The sequence below is a fragment of the Phacochoerus africanus genome, chromosome 9, assembly GCF_016906955.1.
Source record: "Phacochoerus africanus isolate WHEZ1 chromosome 9, ROS_Pafr_v1, whole genome shotgun sequence".
Lineage (NCBI taxonomy): Eukaryota > Metazoa > Chordata > Mammalia > Artiodactyla > Suidae > Phacochoerus > Phacochoerus africanus.
In genome coordinates this window covers 103449147-103464926 of record NC_062552.1, presented here as the reverse complement: position 1 = coordinate 103464926, position 15780 = coordinate 103449147, and the positions used below count along the sequence as shown (strand labels likewise).

Below are 15780 nucleotides of genomic sequence, written 5' to 3'. Positions count from 1 at the left end.
CATTTAATTATCCACCACTGTGCCCCCGAGGCTCTCCTCACATGGATATAATCAAAAGTTAACAGAACCTGGGTCAGGGCAGCCCAGGACAGAGATCAGATGGAAGATGTCCCAAACGTCCAACCTGCCAACCCGGAAAGCTCACGGAAGCCAAGCCCAAGGGTCAAATCCAACAACCACTTCGTGTTGCTGCCTGAACTTCAACAAGTCCACTCACAGCTTGGCCACCTGGCAGAGATGCCAGGGCTGCAAGCTGGAGCCCTGCTTTTGGTCTTCGCACGCAATGCCACCACCCCCAAGTACCTTGGGCAGATCCCTGCCCCTTCAGTGCCTTGCCTTCCCCCTATAGAAATGGAACACAAACCCCCTTGCTCTCCCATCGTCTCTTCCTTTCCTCCTTCCCTCCTCCCCTCTTAGAAATGCATGCCAGTTCTCCCAAAGGAAGATGTCTTTCTGACTTGAGTGCTCAGATAAATGGTCCAAATAGGACTATTCTACTGGATGGGGAAGGAGCCTCTGAAAGCCTTTTGAAAGACTGTCCAGGGCAAAAATGCTCATCCCTCCGTTTCTTGAATCCCCTGTATAGCCTCACAACTCTTAAAAGGCCAGACGTTCCCATGCACACGTGCTCATGCAAACGCATGTATGTATGTCATGTGTCTCCCTTACTTTTCACACCACCCAGGTTCTCATGCTGACGTCTATTCAATCCATGTCCACCCAGCCTCCCTTTGTCCCCCTCGGCAGCAGCCACTCCATCCTGGCCCTCAGCCGCTCTCCTCTCCTTGGACTTCAGAAGCCACATGACCCATGGCCACCATCCCATCCATTTGTTTGCTAGGCTGCACCATCATTTTGCTAATCTCATCTCATAAATCACTCCCTCCAGCCTTGTCATCATTTTTGTAGCTTTCACTAACTCCATGCCATTTATCAACATCTTGCAGAGGCCAAAGGCCCAGGCAACTTGGGAGGGGCCTACCCTGTTCTGTCACAGGACTTGAGTACAGATTGGCTTCCCCGTCCCCCCTCTTCCTCACTGGGGTTTTATTTGTACCCCTCCTACTTCCTCCTTCCCCAACCACGCAGCTTGTCTTTGTCCCTTCCGTGCGAGTTCTGGGCTCCCTGAGGGCCAGATTCTTCCCATGTCATCACCCTGAATCACCCTGGGCCTCGCCACACAAGAACTCTTGGACCTGAGCTTAGACTAAGAGAACGAAAGGACCACCAGTCCTGAAGTCCCTATGAGAACATCGGCTCCAAATGGGCAGCCATTTTTTTCTGTTTTGTTCGCTACCAAATTCCTTGCACTTAGGTCAGGGCAAAAGAAAAAAGCCAGTGCTAAGGAAATGTTTGCTGAAGGACTGAATCCACTATTCTCTCTTGGAGGCCCACTGAATCAACCCTCTTCCTTTTGAAACAGTTGGACCTTCCTGCTCCCACACTCCTACTAATCCAAAGGCCTCAAATGCAAAAGCACAAGTCATGTGTGGAATATACCCAGGGGGACTCCACCTGTTACTCCAGGGTGGGTGTGAGACCCTGGCCTGGCCAATCAGAACCCTGTGTACCTTGGACCACACTGATTAGCTCAGAGGTGGACATGTGACCCAACTGGTCCAACCAGACTCAACTGTTTTACTTTTGTTTGAACTGTAGAAGAGATATTCTTTCTTTCTGCTCAAGGGGAAGCTGAAAATTGAACTTAAAGCCTGGAGCTACCAGGGGTCACACAGTAGCAACAAAGAGGAAAGCAGAGCCAAGAGACAACAAGAGTGAATCCTGGTCAGAATGGTTGAGCCCCTTGGTCTAGCCATACCTGAATGCTCATCCTATAATATCTTTTGCTTAAGGCAGTTTGAGTTGTTTTCCATCACATCTGAAGGGGCTCTGACTGCTACAGTGTGTTCTCAGGCCCCAGCTGGGACAGATGAAAGAAACCTGGGCATGGTGCCTGGTACCCCCAAGAGGCTCAGTATGTGTGAGCTCCATTCCCTCCCCACCGTCGTGCTGGGACTGGGATCCAGGAATAGAAGGGAGATAGAACTTCAGCAACATTCCCATCCATTACATAATGAAAGGAGCACCATCTTCCTTGGAAACCCTCTGAAAATTCCTGAAGGAGCACCAAGCAGAATGTTTTCTGGAGCAGAGCTGTGAACTTAGACCCTCACCTCCTTGGCAGCTAGAAGAACCCAATCTCCCCGCTTCAAGGGGACCTGGGGGTCATCTGACCTCACTCCCGCCCCAAGCCTCCGCCCGGCTCCCCGGGAACATCTGCTCACTCTCTGAGAAGGACAACCAGTCTTCCAATCAGTGTCATTGCAGGGACGTTGCAGAGTCATTGCAACTGAAGAGTGACATGGCATCACTAGGGCTGTGTGGCAGAAGAGCTGCCAGGAGTGCTGCAGGGGGAGGTGGAAGAAGGAAAGGGCTGAGGCAAGCATATCCCAACCTCCAGGGTAAGAGGAAGATTGGTCCACCCTATCCCCAGGGAGTGGGGAGGGGGCCTCCCATAATTCCCTGCTCTCACAGGGGTTGGAGGGGGCTCCCAAGATACCACCCACGCCCAGGTGCCAACGCAGCACCCTGAACAAGGCCCGGCTACGAGGACTTCCCCAAATCCCCAATTTGACCAGTGGAAGCAGAGAGAGGCAGAAGTGAGGACGCAGCAGTCCCTCCACATGGGAAAACTTGGGGGCAGATACCCACCCCGCCCCCACCCGCCCACCACCTCCCAGTAGCCCTGCCGCCAGCCTTCCCCCCCATCAGAAAGCAAGTCACACACTCACACCCTCCTGTGTGTACACACACACACACAACATACACACAATAATTGATTGCTAGTGAATGTTCCTAGCTGGCTTATAAAAAAAAAGGTAATTAAAGATTGGTGCTACAGCCTGTAATTAAATATGAATAAAGTATCTCTAAATGGAACCTTGATTCAAAGTGTTCAGTGGAAGTACTTTATGCTGATAGAGAGTAAAGAAAAATAGACCCTGTCCCGAAAGCAGAATTATACCCCCCATGCAGCTGAAACCAACGCCACCCCCCTCCAATCAGGCCTCATCCCCCAGCCCTTTCAGCAGAAAACCATTAGCAGAAACAAACTGCAGCATTTGCAGCAATTAGATTCAAGCAGGGCCCTCAGCTGCCTCCAGTCACTCGCAGAAACCTGTCTTCCCTTCTAAGGCTTTCTCCCCCCACCTCCCCTCCCCTCCCCATTCTTTTTTCCCCTCTGGGTCTGGCAGCAAAATCAATTAAGTAAAACAACTACATTTTAAAATGACTAGTTATGTGCTTTTTAATTACTGTCGGCCCATGATTCAAATACATCGATGTCCCTGTCTAGAAAAGGGAAAATAATCAGGAAAAGAGTTTCTATAGCTTTGCATGGTCTGGAGTGTGTGTGCGGGTAAGGAGTGGGGGTTTATGAGCACAAAAATATCAGAAGGGCAAGAAGAAATGTGTCACCTCCTAGGGATGTAGGAAACCAGGAGCTCGGGCTAAGACTTCAGCTCATCCAGATGAGATGAGGGATATTGACTAAACTTGTTGCAGTCATCACTTCACAATCTATGTCAGTCTCATCATCAAGCTGTACACCCTAAACTTACACAGTGATGTATGTCAATTACATGTCAACCACACTGGAAGGAAAAAAAGACGTCAGCAGGCTGGCTTTAGCTGGGGTCCAGGAATCGGGAGGCCATGTGACATGATACCCCAGCACCAGGCAAAGTGAGAGACTCTCCAAAAAAAAAAAAAAAAAATTGGCCTGGAGGATTCCCATGAAGCTGGGTCACAGGGCAATGTTTCTAGAATGCCACAGTGAGCTGCCAAGCACTGCCTGGTGTCCTCATTCAGCCCAAAATAAGGAGGCAGTCTTCTGGAGAAGCCTTAGTATTAAGCCCAGGGGGCAGTTCCACTTGGGCCTCTTCGCCAGCCCCACCAGAGCCTGCAGCTTAGGCAGCCCCAGCCTCGTGAGGACTGGCTCACCAGTCACAGGACACTGGTCAGTTTCAAATGTTCCATCCTGTTGTCCCCATGGTCATTCACATCAGACCTACTCTGGATTTAGAAACTACATCACCGTAAGATAATGCACACACGCCTAACAAACCCTGAACAAGCCAGCAGCCGATGAAGACAGGAGCCTGCTTCAAAGCAGGCAAATGCAGGCCTTGGTGCCAAGGCCAGGCAGTTCCCACTTATGGGCCTGGAAGACTGCCCAGGGCACCTGAACAGGTTACCATAGCATCAGCAGCAAACATATCTAGCTCTCAAGGTCTTGAGATGGCCCACCCTACCCATGGTGGGCACCAGCAGCCATCTGCTGCTGCCTGGTGGGGAGAGGGACAAGACCCCATGCTAAGGAAGTGGCTGGGGTGAATCGTCCCCACCCCATTCCCCACCCCCAGCCTGAGCTCTAGCTGGCCAGGATCTGCAAAGGCACTGATGTCTGACATCTGCCTTGGGTGGAAAACCCATCACCACCTCCTATACGCCTCTGCTGGAAATCCATCCCCCTCTCAGCACCAGTTCCAGGGACCTGCCCCAGGAACCCCTACATCTCACAGTCTCCCTACTAGCTGATACCTCATTTTGCTGCACCTCCTTAAACACATCGTATATCCCACCTCTCCCGGGTCATTCCTGCACCTTCTAAGGTAACACTTGACACTGATGGCAAGTGGGTGGCGCGTATACTCTTTCCCCCGTGCTGTTTTTTTCAAATAAGTTCACAAGCTCCTCCTTTGAGAGGTGGAACCTATTTCCTGCCCCTTGAGTAGAGGCTGCACTTAATGACCCACCCCTAACAAACAGCATGTGGAGGAGGTAACAGTGTCCAGTTTCCAAGACTACTGCCATGATGTCCTCCTTGTTTTCTCTCTTGGAATGCTGGCTCGGGGTGGGAAGCAAGCTGTCCTGTCATAAGGACACTCAAGCAACCTGGGGAGAGGTCCATGTGGTGAGGAACCCAGGCCTCCTGCCAGCAGCGAGCCTCCCTCCCAACAGCGAGCCTCCCTCCCAACTCAGGCCTTCAGATGACTGCACCCCAGCAGACATCACGACCAGAACCACGTGAAGACACTCTGAGCCAAAGCCAGCCACTAAGCCACTTCCAAATTCCTGACCCACACAAACTGTAGGATATCAAACGTCTGCTGCTTCAAGGCACTAAGTGTTGGGGTAATTTGTTATGCAGCAATGTATAATTAATATACCCCAAGCATACCCTGCCAGACATCACGAATCAATCACGGCCTTCATTCCTTCTGGACCCAGATGATGCCTCAAAAATCTCTCAACCCAGTGCTCCAAGCAGCCACTACCAATTGAACAGAGTTAATAGATGAAATGAAACCAACCTGCCATTTCTGAGCCTGGGCGAATCAGTCAACAGATACTTACAGCAGGGTCATCACATGACAGAAATTGTGCTAGGAACATGGGCCAATAAAAACAGACAGCCCCCAGCCATGAGGAGATCTTGGTCCCACAGAACGTCCTAATGGAAGAAGGCTGCAGCCTCTGAAAAGCAGTCTTATATTTTAGCAGGACCTGCTGGACAGGGTGGCCCCTGCTTGGTGCTGTTTCACACAGCCCTGAAGGGCCCATCTGCCGAGGCAAGAAGAGGGACCCCCAATACTTCCATGTAGACCCTGGGGGTCAGGGGACAGGACAAGGCATCCAAGCGTCTCTCCCCATCCCCCACTCAATAGCTGCCCTGCCTCAAGGTGGGAGCGCTCCCACCTCCAGCTTCCCACTCAGCAATTTATTATAATAAAAAGCATAATGACGATAACAGCACGAGGACACATAGATCCTCTCTTCCGTGGAATGTGTGTTCTTTCTGGGGCTCTGAAAGATCAAACTGTCAGTTCTGCAGAGCCATTAGCTACTGCTACTGCCAAGCTGGGAAGAAAGAACGAGGGGCCAAGAGTAGAACTTGAAGCCCTTCTTGACAGAGGTCATCCCCAGAAATTACAAAGCAGCAATCCTGTCTAAATTCCTGCACGGAGGCTGGCATAACGCTCAACTCTCACCAATTTGCTGAAGAGCCTCCAGATACAGGATAATCGTCCACCTGGCTCCACCGTGGGCATCACAGGTCAGACCAAGCTTCTTTTCTCCCACAGGATGGGGACAAATAGCTGACAGAAAAGAAGCAAGAATCCAGAAGCAGCCACCCCCCCCGGGGTGGCCAGGGGCATGCTCCCTGAGAATGCCCACCTGTTGGCCAGGACAGGCGGACCTGAGAGGCAGCAAGATTCAGTGATTCTGATGCAAGCTCAGGGTCAAACTGCCTCCACTCAAATTCTGGCTCCACAGTGCAATCAGCTTGGGCGGTGACATAACCCCTGTTCCTCAGTTTCCTCATCTGTAAAATGGGAATTTTGGTCCTTACCTCACAGAGTTGTTATATGAAACACCCTACATAAAGTATCTAGAATAGAGCCTATAGAAGACCCCCAGTGATTGTAACAGACGTGGTGGGCACCCCATCTGATGCCTCCATGAAGGGGTCAGAGTGGTATGATGAAAAGAGCACTGGGCAAGGAGTCAGCAACTCTGGGCTCTCAGTTCTGTTCTGCCAGTGAGTCAAAAGCCACCATCCTCTTTTACCCAAAGGACTCCTAACTGGCCCACCCATTTGCATTCCTTTCTCTGCCAAGCCATCTTCTACACACAGCTAAGGTGAGTTACCCAAACTTAAGCTGATCATGTCACTTCTCTCTGCTTAAACCACTCTGCCAGCTTCCCAGGGCCAAAATCCATTGCACAGCCCACAGGCTCAACCTGCCTGCCTCTCCTGCCACCTCTCCCTGCTCTGCCCTGAACAGCTGGCCTCACTCCCTCCCTGCCCACTTCAGGGCCTTTGCTGTTCCCTCTGCCCAGTTCTCTCTGAACAAACTCCCACTCATTCGTCAAATCACAGCTCAAAGGTCACCTCCTCCAGGAAGTCTCCCTGTATACATTCTCGGAGTTGACCGCCCTCCTCAAGAACAATTACACAGCTGCACTTTTGCCTCAATTTATATTTGCTTAATCTCCCTTTTTCCTTCTCAACAACAGACATCTGGTTTTTGCTCAGCATTGTATCCAAGGCACCTGGCATATAACTGGTGCCCAGCAAGTATTCCCCAAGGAATGCATGGAAGTGATGATTTTCCCCATCCTCTTCCTGGGGGTGGGGGGGACTTTGGGCCTTCCAGCTGCCCCAGGGCAGCTAAAACGCCTCCCGGAAGTGGCCAGAGTTCCTTCAAGGTGGGTGGGCATGTCACGAGCTGTGGGCAGAGGGACACTATGGAAATGTTGTGATAATGATGATTACTGAAAAGCAGATAAACACCCAGTGTGTCTGGCCAGCCCGGGAAGCCATCCATTAGCTCTGTCATTCATTAAAGGTGGGGGAGGGGCCAGTCCAATCAGATCTCCTCAGTTTAAGCAAACCTTCTGTAGATTGTAGGCTGCAGGCGCTGACATTTGATAAATTATTCTTCATAATCCACCACTGGCTGTCATAAATCTAATCTTTCAACATTCCCCACCTTAATAACTTGTCCAGCTGCACAGGGTGACAGGTCTATGTCTCTGTGACAGAGATCTCTAGGGTAAAAGAGACCAGAGACCATAGTGCAGAAGGAAGCCAAGGACCCCCAGAGGCAGGGTCCCGGCAGGTCAGGTAACCTCTGGGCCATCAGAGTACAGAGGCGATGAGGTGTGCGTGGAGCTGTGGAGTACCCAGGGTCAAGGGCTCACACCCCATCACGGGGCCCAGAGACAGGTGGTGCCCATACCCAAGAATCGAGCAGGCTGAGCTCCACACCCTCCACTGCCAGCCTGCCCATGTGAGGACTCACCCCTCTTCCTCAAACTTGAGCTTGAGTGGGAATAAGGGACGTCAGGATATCTTTGCTCTGCTGGGAGTGAAGGCTCAACCACAGGTAATTCCTTGTATCTGCATACTATCTGTTGCTCTTATGTAATTCTCAACCTTTCTCAAGGTTAGGCAGGGAGAGGAGATATAACTGCACCCACTGGACAGTGGACAACACAGTCCCTCACGATCATTCATTTATTCATCCAGCAAATGTTTACGGAGCGACTACTATGTGCAGGGCACTGTGCCACTCACTGGGGATGCGACAGGGAGTGAGTCCAAACTTGGTACAGCCCCCGCCCTCTGGAGTCACTCCTAGAACCTGAAGTCCTGCAGGGAGGCAGGAATTCATCAGGAAAGCTAAACGGCCGTCTCTGACAGGGCAGGAAGGGAAAGCTAGTTGGTACCGTAAGAGCCTGCGTTCAGCGGACTAAACCTGGGCAGGGAGGACTTCTTGGAGGAGGTGGCAAAGAACTCATCTCGGAAGGATGGGGAGCCAGATAACTGATTAAGTAGCTGAAGAGAGCCAAGAGCTTTCCAGGCAGAGGGCACAGCCTGTGTAAACCACGAATAAGGGGAGTAAGTTACGGCAATGAAAGAGAGCCAGAGAGAAGATGACCAGCAACTCCCAACCTGGAATCCAGGCCCACTCAGGCCCCGCAAGTCTCGCCCTGGGTCAGGGGTGTGCCCCAACTACAGCTCATACCCACGATGGAGAAAGCCTGGCCATGGTGACTCACGTTCATGATTCTAAACCAGATGGGCTGAACCTCACAAAACCCCAAAGGCCCTTCCCCAACAACCTTCAGATGTTCTGCAAACTCACAGGAAGGGGCTAACCAAAGCATAAGCATTCTTCGCTTACAGCGGCACCATTTGCTCTCAGGACAGACTTCCTTAGCCTCTGGGAGGTGGCAAAATGCCACACAGCAAACGAGCCCAAGCTATGTTCTTATGCCTCAGAGCCCCAAATAAGAGGGTTTGGGTACCAAAGCCCTTTCTACAACACCTGGGCATGTTCCATCCAATAAGAAGTTTCCCAGATTTACTTTGCATGGGACAGCAGTGGTGCCCAGAGATTTTACAGGGAGTTAACCCAGACTGTCTGCATCTATGGGGAAGCCAAAGTCCCCATTTGGGTAAAACCACACATACTCCTGGCCGACCCCAGTGAATGGAGCAGAGGTTAAGATTGCCAGCTCTGGGGTCAGGGGCCCTATCTGCCAAAGTCTGGCCAAATGGCCTCAGGCAAACTGCTTAGCTGCACTAACATTCTGCAAAATAGGAGTGAGAACAATAGTACCCATTGGTAGGGGATTTCTAAAGGATACTATGCATCCAGAGCAAGGGGGCCAGCAAACTGTAGCCCACAGGACAAATCCAGGCCACGGCCTGCTTTGTACAGCTCACAAGCAATGAATGCCTTTTTACATTCTTAAGTGTTAGAGAAATAGCAAAAGACTAATATTTTGTGACATGTGAAATTACATGAAATTAACTTCATGCCCACGAATAAAGTTTTACTGGGACACAGCAAGCCTGTTTATGACTGCTCTCATCCCGCAACGGCAGAGTTCAGCAGTTGCAACAGAATATGTGGCCCACAGAGCCTAAAATATTTACCATCTGGCCCTGTGGTGAGCAGAAAAAATGCCCTCCTAAGGATGTCCATGTCCCAATCCTCAAAGATGGGATGAGGTTAAGACTCTTGAGGTGGGAAATGTATCCTGAATTCCCATGTGGGCCCAGGGAAATCACTAGGGTCTTTATAAAAGGGAGGCAGGGGCAGGTCCCTTCGTGGCTCAGCAGTTGAGGATTCCAACGAGGATCCATGAGGATGTGGGTTTGATCCCTGGCTCGTTCAGTGGATTAAGGATCTGGTGTTGCTGAGAGTTGTGGTGTAGGTCACAGATGCAGTGGCTCAGATCTGGCATTGCTGTGGCTGTGGTTAGTCTGGCAGCTGTAGCTCTGATTAGACCCCTAGCCTGGGAATCTCCATGTGCCGCAGGTGGGGCCCTAAAAAAAAATGGGGAGGCAGGAAGTCAGAGTCAGAGCAGAGACATGACATGGAAGTAGAGGTGGAAGGATGAGAGAAAGAGAAATTTAAAGATGCTATGTTTCTCGCTTGAAGATGGAGTAAGGGGCCACAAGCCAAGGGATGCAGGAACCTCTAGAAGCTAGAAAAGGCCAGGAAAGAGATTCTCCTCCAGAAAGGAATACAGCCCAAGCAGCACTGAATTTTAGGACTTCTGACCCATAAGACAGTAAGATAATAAGTGCGTATTGTTTTAAGCCAGTAACTTTGTGGTAATTCGTTACAGCAGCAATAGGAACCTAAAACAGACCAGGAAATAGAGCATCTGTGTCACATTCTCAGGACATGTCAGTTTTTATTCTTTTGCTGCATTTCCCAGGACAGATATAGGCTAGAAATCTGGGGAATGAGACAAGGGGCTGCACTAGCAGGGTGGGAACACAGGTCAAGTGCAAAGCCTGAGATGTGGAACCAGGAAGGGCACATCACGGCTTCCAGTTCTGCTGTGCCACATGATGCACCTAGAACCAGTCCTGTCCCCACCCCCTTCCCAGGCAAGGCGTCCTCCAGCCCCACTGGCTGTCACCTGCATGTGATCCCCTCCCAGCCCCCAGGTCAAACCCTAAAACCCGCCTGGCTAAAATTGATACCTTCCCCTCTGTTCAAGGAGCCTCTCAAACATCCCACTGTCATCAGCTCACACATCTAAGACAGGAAGAGCAGCAGAGGCCCACGAGAGACCCCTCGTCACAATGAGGACACAGGTACTTTTCAGGAGCTGCTTCAGCTGTTGGAGTAACAGCCTCTCTTTCTACAAAAGCCATGACAGGAGTTCCCGTCGTGGCGCAGCAGTTAACAAAACTGACTAGGAACCATGAGGTTGCGGGTTCGATCCCTGGCCTTGCTCAGTGGGTTAAGGATCCGGCATTGCTATGGCTGTGGTGTAGGCCGGCGGCTACAGCTCCGATTTGACCCCTAGCCTGGGAACCTCCATGTGCCGCAGGATTAGCCCTAGAAAAGGCAAAAAGACAAAAAGACAAAAAAAAAAAAAAGCCATGACAGTTGTACAGACGCACACACGCAGCCCTAGAGCTCTCATCAGATCAGGGTGCTGACGACTTTTTTTTCAGTGTCTGGAAACCAGGAGCCCAATGCTGGATCCCAGCCTCTCAGTGCTGAACCCCAATTGTTCAGTCCCACCTGGGACTCTCCAGCCTTCTGTGACCACCACCTCTAAGGAGAGAAGGGGCACTGTGCGAACCCCAGCCCTGTACAAAAATCTTTCCCAAACTGCTAGCAGGATGCCTGTGAACAACTCCCTGCATGGGGCCCCTTCAGAGCTTTGTGAGAATCTGAAACTCGGCAGTGGTACCTGCCTCTCCCTGGTCCCTCCCCGCTGATTCATCCTCGAGTCCTTGATTGGGTCTCCAAAGAACATCTGTCCACTCCTCATCCAAGTCACTGTCACCTCTTGCCTGGACGACCACAAGGGCCTTGTAACTGGTCTCCCAGTCCCACCCTGATCCCTGCGCAAAGCAAGCCAGACTGCGTCGTTCTCTGCAGGGAGCCAGCCGGGCCACCTCGGACCTCCTGAACGTGCCGGCACCTCTGCAGCCTCACCTTTCAGAGCAACTCTCTGCCCAGCCCCCACCCCTCCTTTTCTTTCCCACGCTCTTTCCCAGCCTGTGGCCTCTACATTCTCTGCTCTCTGTCCTGCCGCCCTCGCCCAGCAACCCTCTGCTCTCAGCTTAATCCTCGCTTCCTCACAAAGGCCACCGAGGCCCCCACGCGCAGAGCACTTCCCTTCTTCCACGGCATTTATCACAAGGGTCATCAGATTTTTACTTTTTTGATCCCTTGTTCAGCATCTGCCTTTCCTGCAGCTGGATCATAAGCACCATGACAGCAGCTCGCTCAGGCACATAACCTCGGGGGCCCACGCGACAGAGCTCAGTGAACATCTGCTGAGCCAATGAAGGAACCAGCAAGGGATTGGTGAGGTCCCCGCAGGGAGGGCCCATACACGGGCGCCCCAGCCTGTGGGGCAGCCTTGCCATCCAGGCCCAGCACCTGCCCCACCCCCAGGGCCCAGGCTCCGTGCATCAGCTCGGACCCCAGAGGCACAGGCCCCTGGTCTGGCTCAGGTTCAACTGCCTCCCTGAGGCCCTCAGCCCTGCTCTGCCGTCAGCTCAGGCCACTCCACTCCCCTCCCCGCCAGGCCTTTCTGCTCGTTCTCCTTTATCAGCACTGAAGTCCCGCTCGGGTTTCTCCCCGTTAGAAAGTGTCCTGATTCACCCCTCTCTGCACCCTATTTGCAGATTCCAAGAACACCTGAACACAGGAGCCCATGCCTCAGGGGACGTCCTCTCATCTTGTTGTGACCTCTTCTTAGGTTATGTCAAGACCCGCAGAGGTGGCCGCATTGGGTGATGTCAATTATTCAAGCACAGCAGCCTACATGGGACCTTCCTCTGACTCCGCCCCACTCCGACTGCTGTGGAAGCTGTCCTGCCCACCAGGGAAGGGAGTCTAATCCCACCCCTGCCCCCAAACAGTGGCAAGACCTTAGGGAAGCCGCTTCACCTTTTCTGGGTCTTAATTTCCACCTGCAGAAGGAGGTGCCAGGGTACTTGATTCTTGATGGTCTTCCCATTCTATGAGCCTGTAACTTACCTGCCACCCCACAGTCCTCTCGCTGTGTCCTGGTCCGCACCAGCCACCGCCTAACCATGCACACGTGCACAACTGCACACTAAATCCACTTCCCCACCTGGACTCAGCTGATCCTCTCTGGAGACACAGACACACACGCACACACCTGGAGTCACCTCCAAAGTGGCACAGGCAAGACCCTTGAGGGGTTCTCCTGAAGCAGGGTCCCTATACCAGAAATCACCAAGGGAGCCTGGCCTGGGACACGGGCTTGTTCCTGAAGCTCCATGAATAAAGAAGCAGGCACAGCTGGCCTATTCATAATCAGCATAAAAAATTGATTAGCCCTTTCCAGATTAAACATTATTGTTTCAACGACGAACATAAATCAGGCAGACGTGGAGGGCTTGCCTCCCTCTGCTGCCAAGGGACAGCGCCAGGTAGATAGAGTGAGGGCGGCGGCGGGGGGGAGGGGGTAGGGGGAGGGGCAGGGGGAAGCGGGGCGGGGCGGGGGGGAGGGCTCCTCTCTGCACAAGTGCCAGCGCTAAGAAGGGCCCTGGCGGGACAGCCCCGCCCCATGCCCCGTCACCAGCCCCCGCCTGCAGCAGCACTTGTGCAGAGGTGAGATGGAGACAAGAACCTGACAACCTCACTGCAAACTCCTCAGCCACCCTCTGATTGGCTCTCGAGGCAACACAGGTCCAGGGCCAGCCCGGGGCTGAAGGCATGAGTGCAGACTAGGGCCATGTCCGAGAGAGAACGCATGGCCCTCGTGGGTCTCACGGGTCCATCAGCTCGGCCTTGAACCTGGCCCCTTGCCTCTGCAGACTGTGTGATTGAAGCATGTGCGTCTCCGAAGTCAGACAACACTAAGGTTCAGGACCACTGTCCTGCTGTGTGATCCTGAGTAAGTGACTTAGCGACTCTGAACCTCAGTTTCTACAGCTGGAAAAAATAGAGAAAGGGACCGACAACACTGAGCTGCTGTGAGAACTCCACGCGAAAAAAATTTAACACGTGTTAGGGAAGGAGAAAACACTTAATAAATATTCAGCTCCTGGACATGCCAGGGTTCCCCAGCTGCCCATCCCGCCCCCACTCGGGAACCCTGGGAGAAGCCATAATCCGCTAGAACGTGAACCCATGTGAAAAGCAGAGGGCCCCTTACAGAGAACAAGGGCACGCGGAGGGCAGAAGCTTGGCTTTGCAGTCAACCTGACTTTTGCTCCTGACTCTGCCTGGTACTCTCTGTGTGACCTCCAGCTTGGGATTCAACCTCTCTGGCCCTGGTTTGCTCCTCTGTATAATGGGGGTAATGATAGTGCTTCCCTTCACAGGGCAGCTGGGAGGGTTACAGGAGGGGATGTCTGCCAAGTTCACCAATGTCCCAAGTTCATCCATTCCCTTGGTTCTTTCCTCCTGCTACCGCCTGACTTGCGGTTCTCCATATTGGCACCTGTGCCTGAGGGCTCCTTCTCCACAGGGGCAGGAATTTACGGTCCTCAGGAGCAGCCATCACTCAGGAAGTTAGAAGCTGGTGTATAAACACAATACCTGGAGTTCCCTGGTGGCTCAGCGGGTTAAGGGTCCGACATGGTCACTGCTGTGGCGCAGGTTCAATCTCTGGCCTGGGAACTTCTGCTTGCCATGGGTGCAGCCAAAATTTTTTAAAATTTAAAGAAATAAACAAATACCCTACCTTGGCTGCTGCGTGCAATGACTCTAAGGTGACTGGCACTGATTGTGTCTCCCCAGAGGATGAACTTTCATCCACCCAGCGAGGCAGCTGGTCTGAGATCACACGGCCACTGGCTGCCTTCTCTTCCCGGGGAGCACCTGAACTTCCCACGGAACCACTTTCCCTGGAATCCGTTCCTTGGAGCCATCTTCTGGGAGCCCCCCACTAGGATGAGCCCCTCTCACGCCACGAGTGCTGGGCCAAAGCTGGCTATTACATTCACTGCAGGACATGGCAGAACCTAGGATTCCGCCAAATTGTCACCTCTATGCTGGCCATCACCAGTCAAGACAACAGTCTGGCTCACAGGGAGACAGGGAGAGGCCCTGGAAACCATGGCAGTGACACCCACCCCACCCACCCCAGCCCTGAGGGATGCAGGGCACCCCACCCCTCTTTCCCAGGAAAGGGGAAGAAAGGCTGCAATTTCATCCGAAGAGAAGACGAGGACCCTGCAGTCCATCCAGCAGTCCCAGAGGGCATGGGGTCAGCTGTCTGGGTGGCTCCTTCAACAGCAGTGACTGTGGCTTTCATCTTCTAGCGTGTGGCCTTCTGATTCACTGCCCAGCTTGGGACACTCACTGGGTGCTCCAGGGAGAGGACAAGAGGAGAAAAACGGGCCCTGCCCCCACCCCAGGAGACAGCTTTAAAAGGCTGCACGGGGAGAGTTCACCTCTGCCAGGCATGGATGCTGGAGAGAATCCACCCCCCACCACCACAGCTCCATCCGTCCTGCACTGTTGGCTGACTTGGTCCAAAATGTCTCTCGTCAGCAGTCACAGGTGCTTGCACATACATGCACACGTGCACACACACACACAGTAACAGCTGATTTTACTTAACATTCCTTCTAAGACTGGGGCCTGGGACCCTTGACTAAAGTCTGCACATCAAGGCCCAATACCTAGGCCCATTCTGATCCCCTAGGAACCAGCCCCTCCTCAGAGCTAACAGCTGGAACACAGGAGGGGTGGGACCTTGGGCAACAGAGTTGAAAGCCTGGCTCTGCTTCTTTTAGCTTGACTGCGGCTGTCACTTAACCTCTCAGGGCCTCTGCTTCCTCATATGGAAAACTGGAATGGTAAAATCTACCAACCTTGCAGAAATATTATAAGGGTTAGAAACAATATGTGTAAAACATCCAGCCAACGTGTACTACACAGCAAGTACCAAATAAACAGAAACTGGCATTATCACCCCGTGACAGGAACATCTATGGGTCTGGTGGCCTTTTTCTGCCTTGCCGCCTCCCACCCACCCCACCCCCCAACCATAACCTCAGGGGGGTTTAAATGAGGGGGCGTGACAGCTCACAGACCCCACCTCCCATGAGCACAGTAACTGGTCTGTACAGATGGACAACTATACTTGCGGCCCAAGGCTACCACACCAAATTACCACAACCGGGTGCCTTAAAACAACGGCAGTGTGTTGTCTCAGTTCTGGGGACTCGAAGCCTGCAGT

At 52.5% G+C, this 15780-nt stretch overlaps 1 protein-coding gene across 1 annotated transcript in view; it reads right to left on the bottom strand.

Moving 5' to 3' along the window:
* ADCK1 (aarF domain containing kinase 1) overlaps nt 1-15780 on the bottom strand; it is a 131247-nt gene that overhangs the window by 39856 nt on the left and 75611 nt on the right. The gene's annotated exons all lie outside the window — the stretch shown is intronic.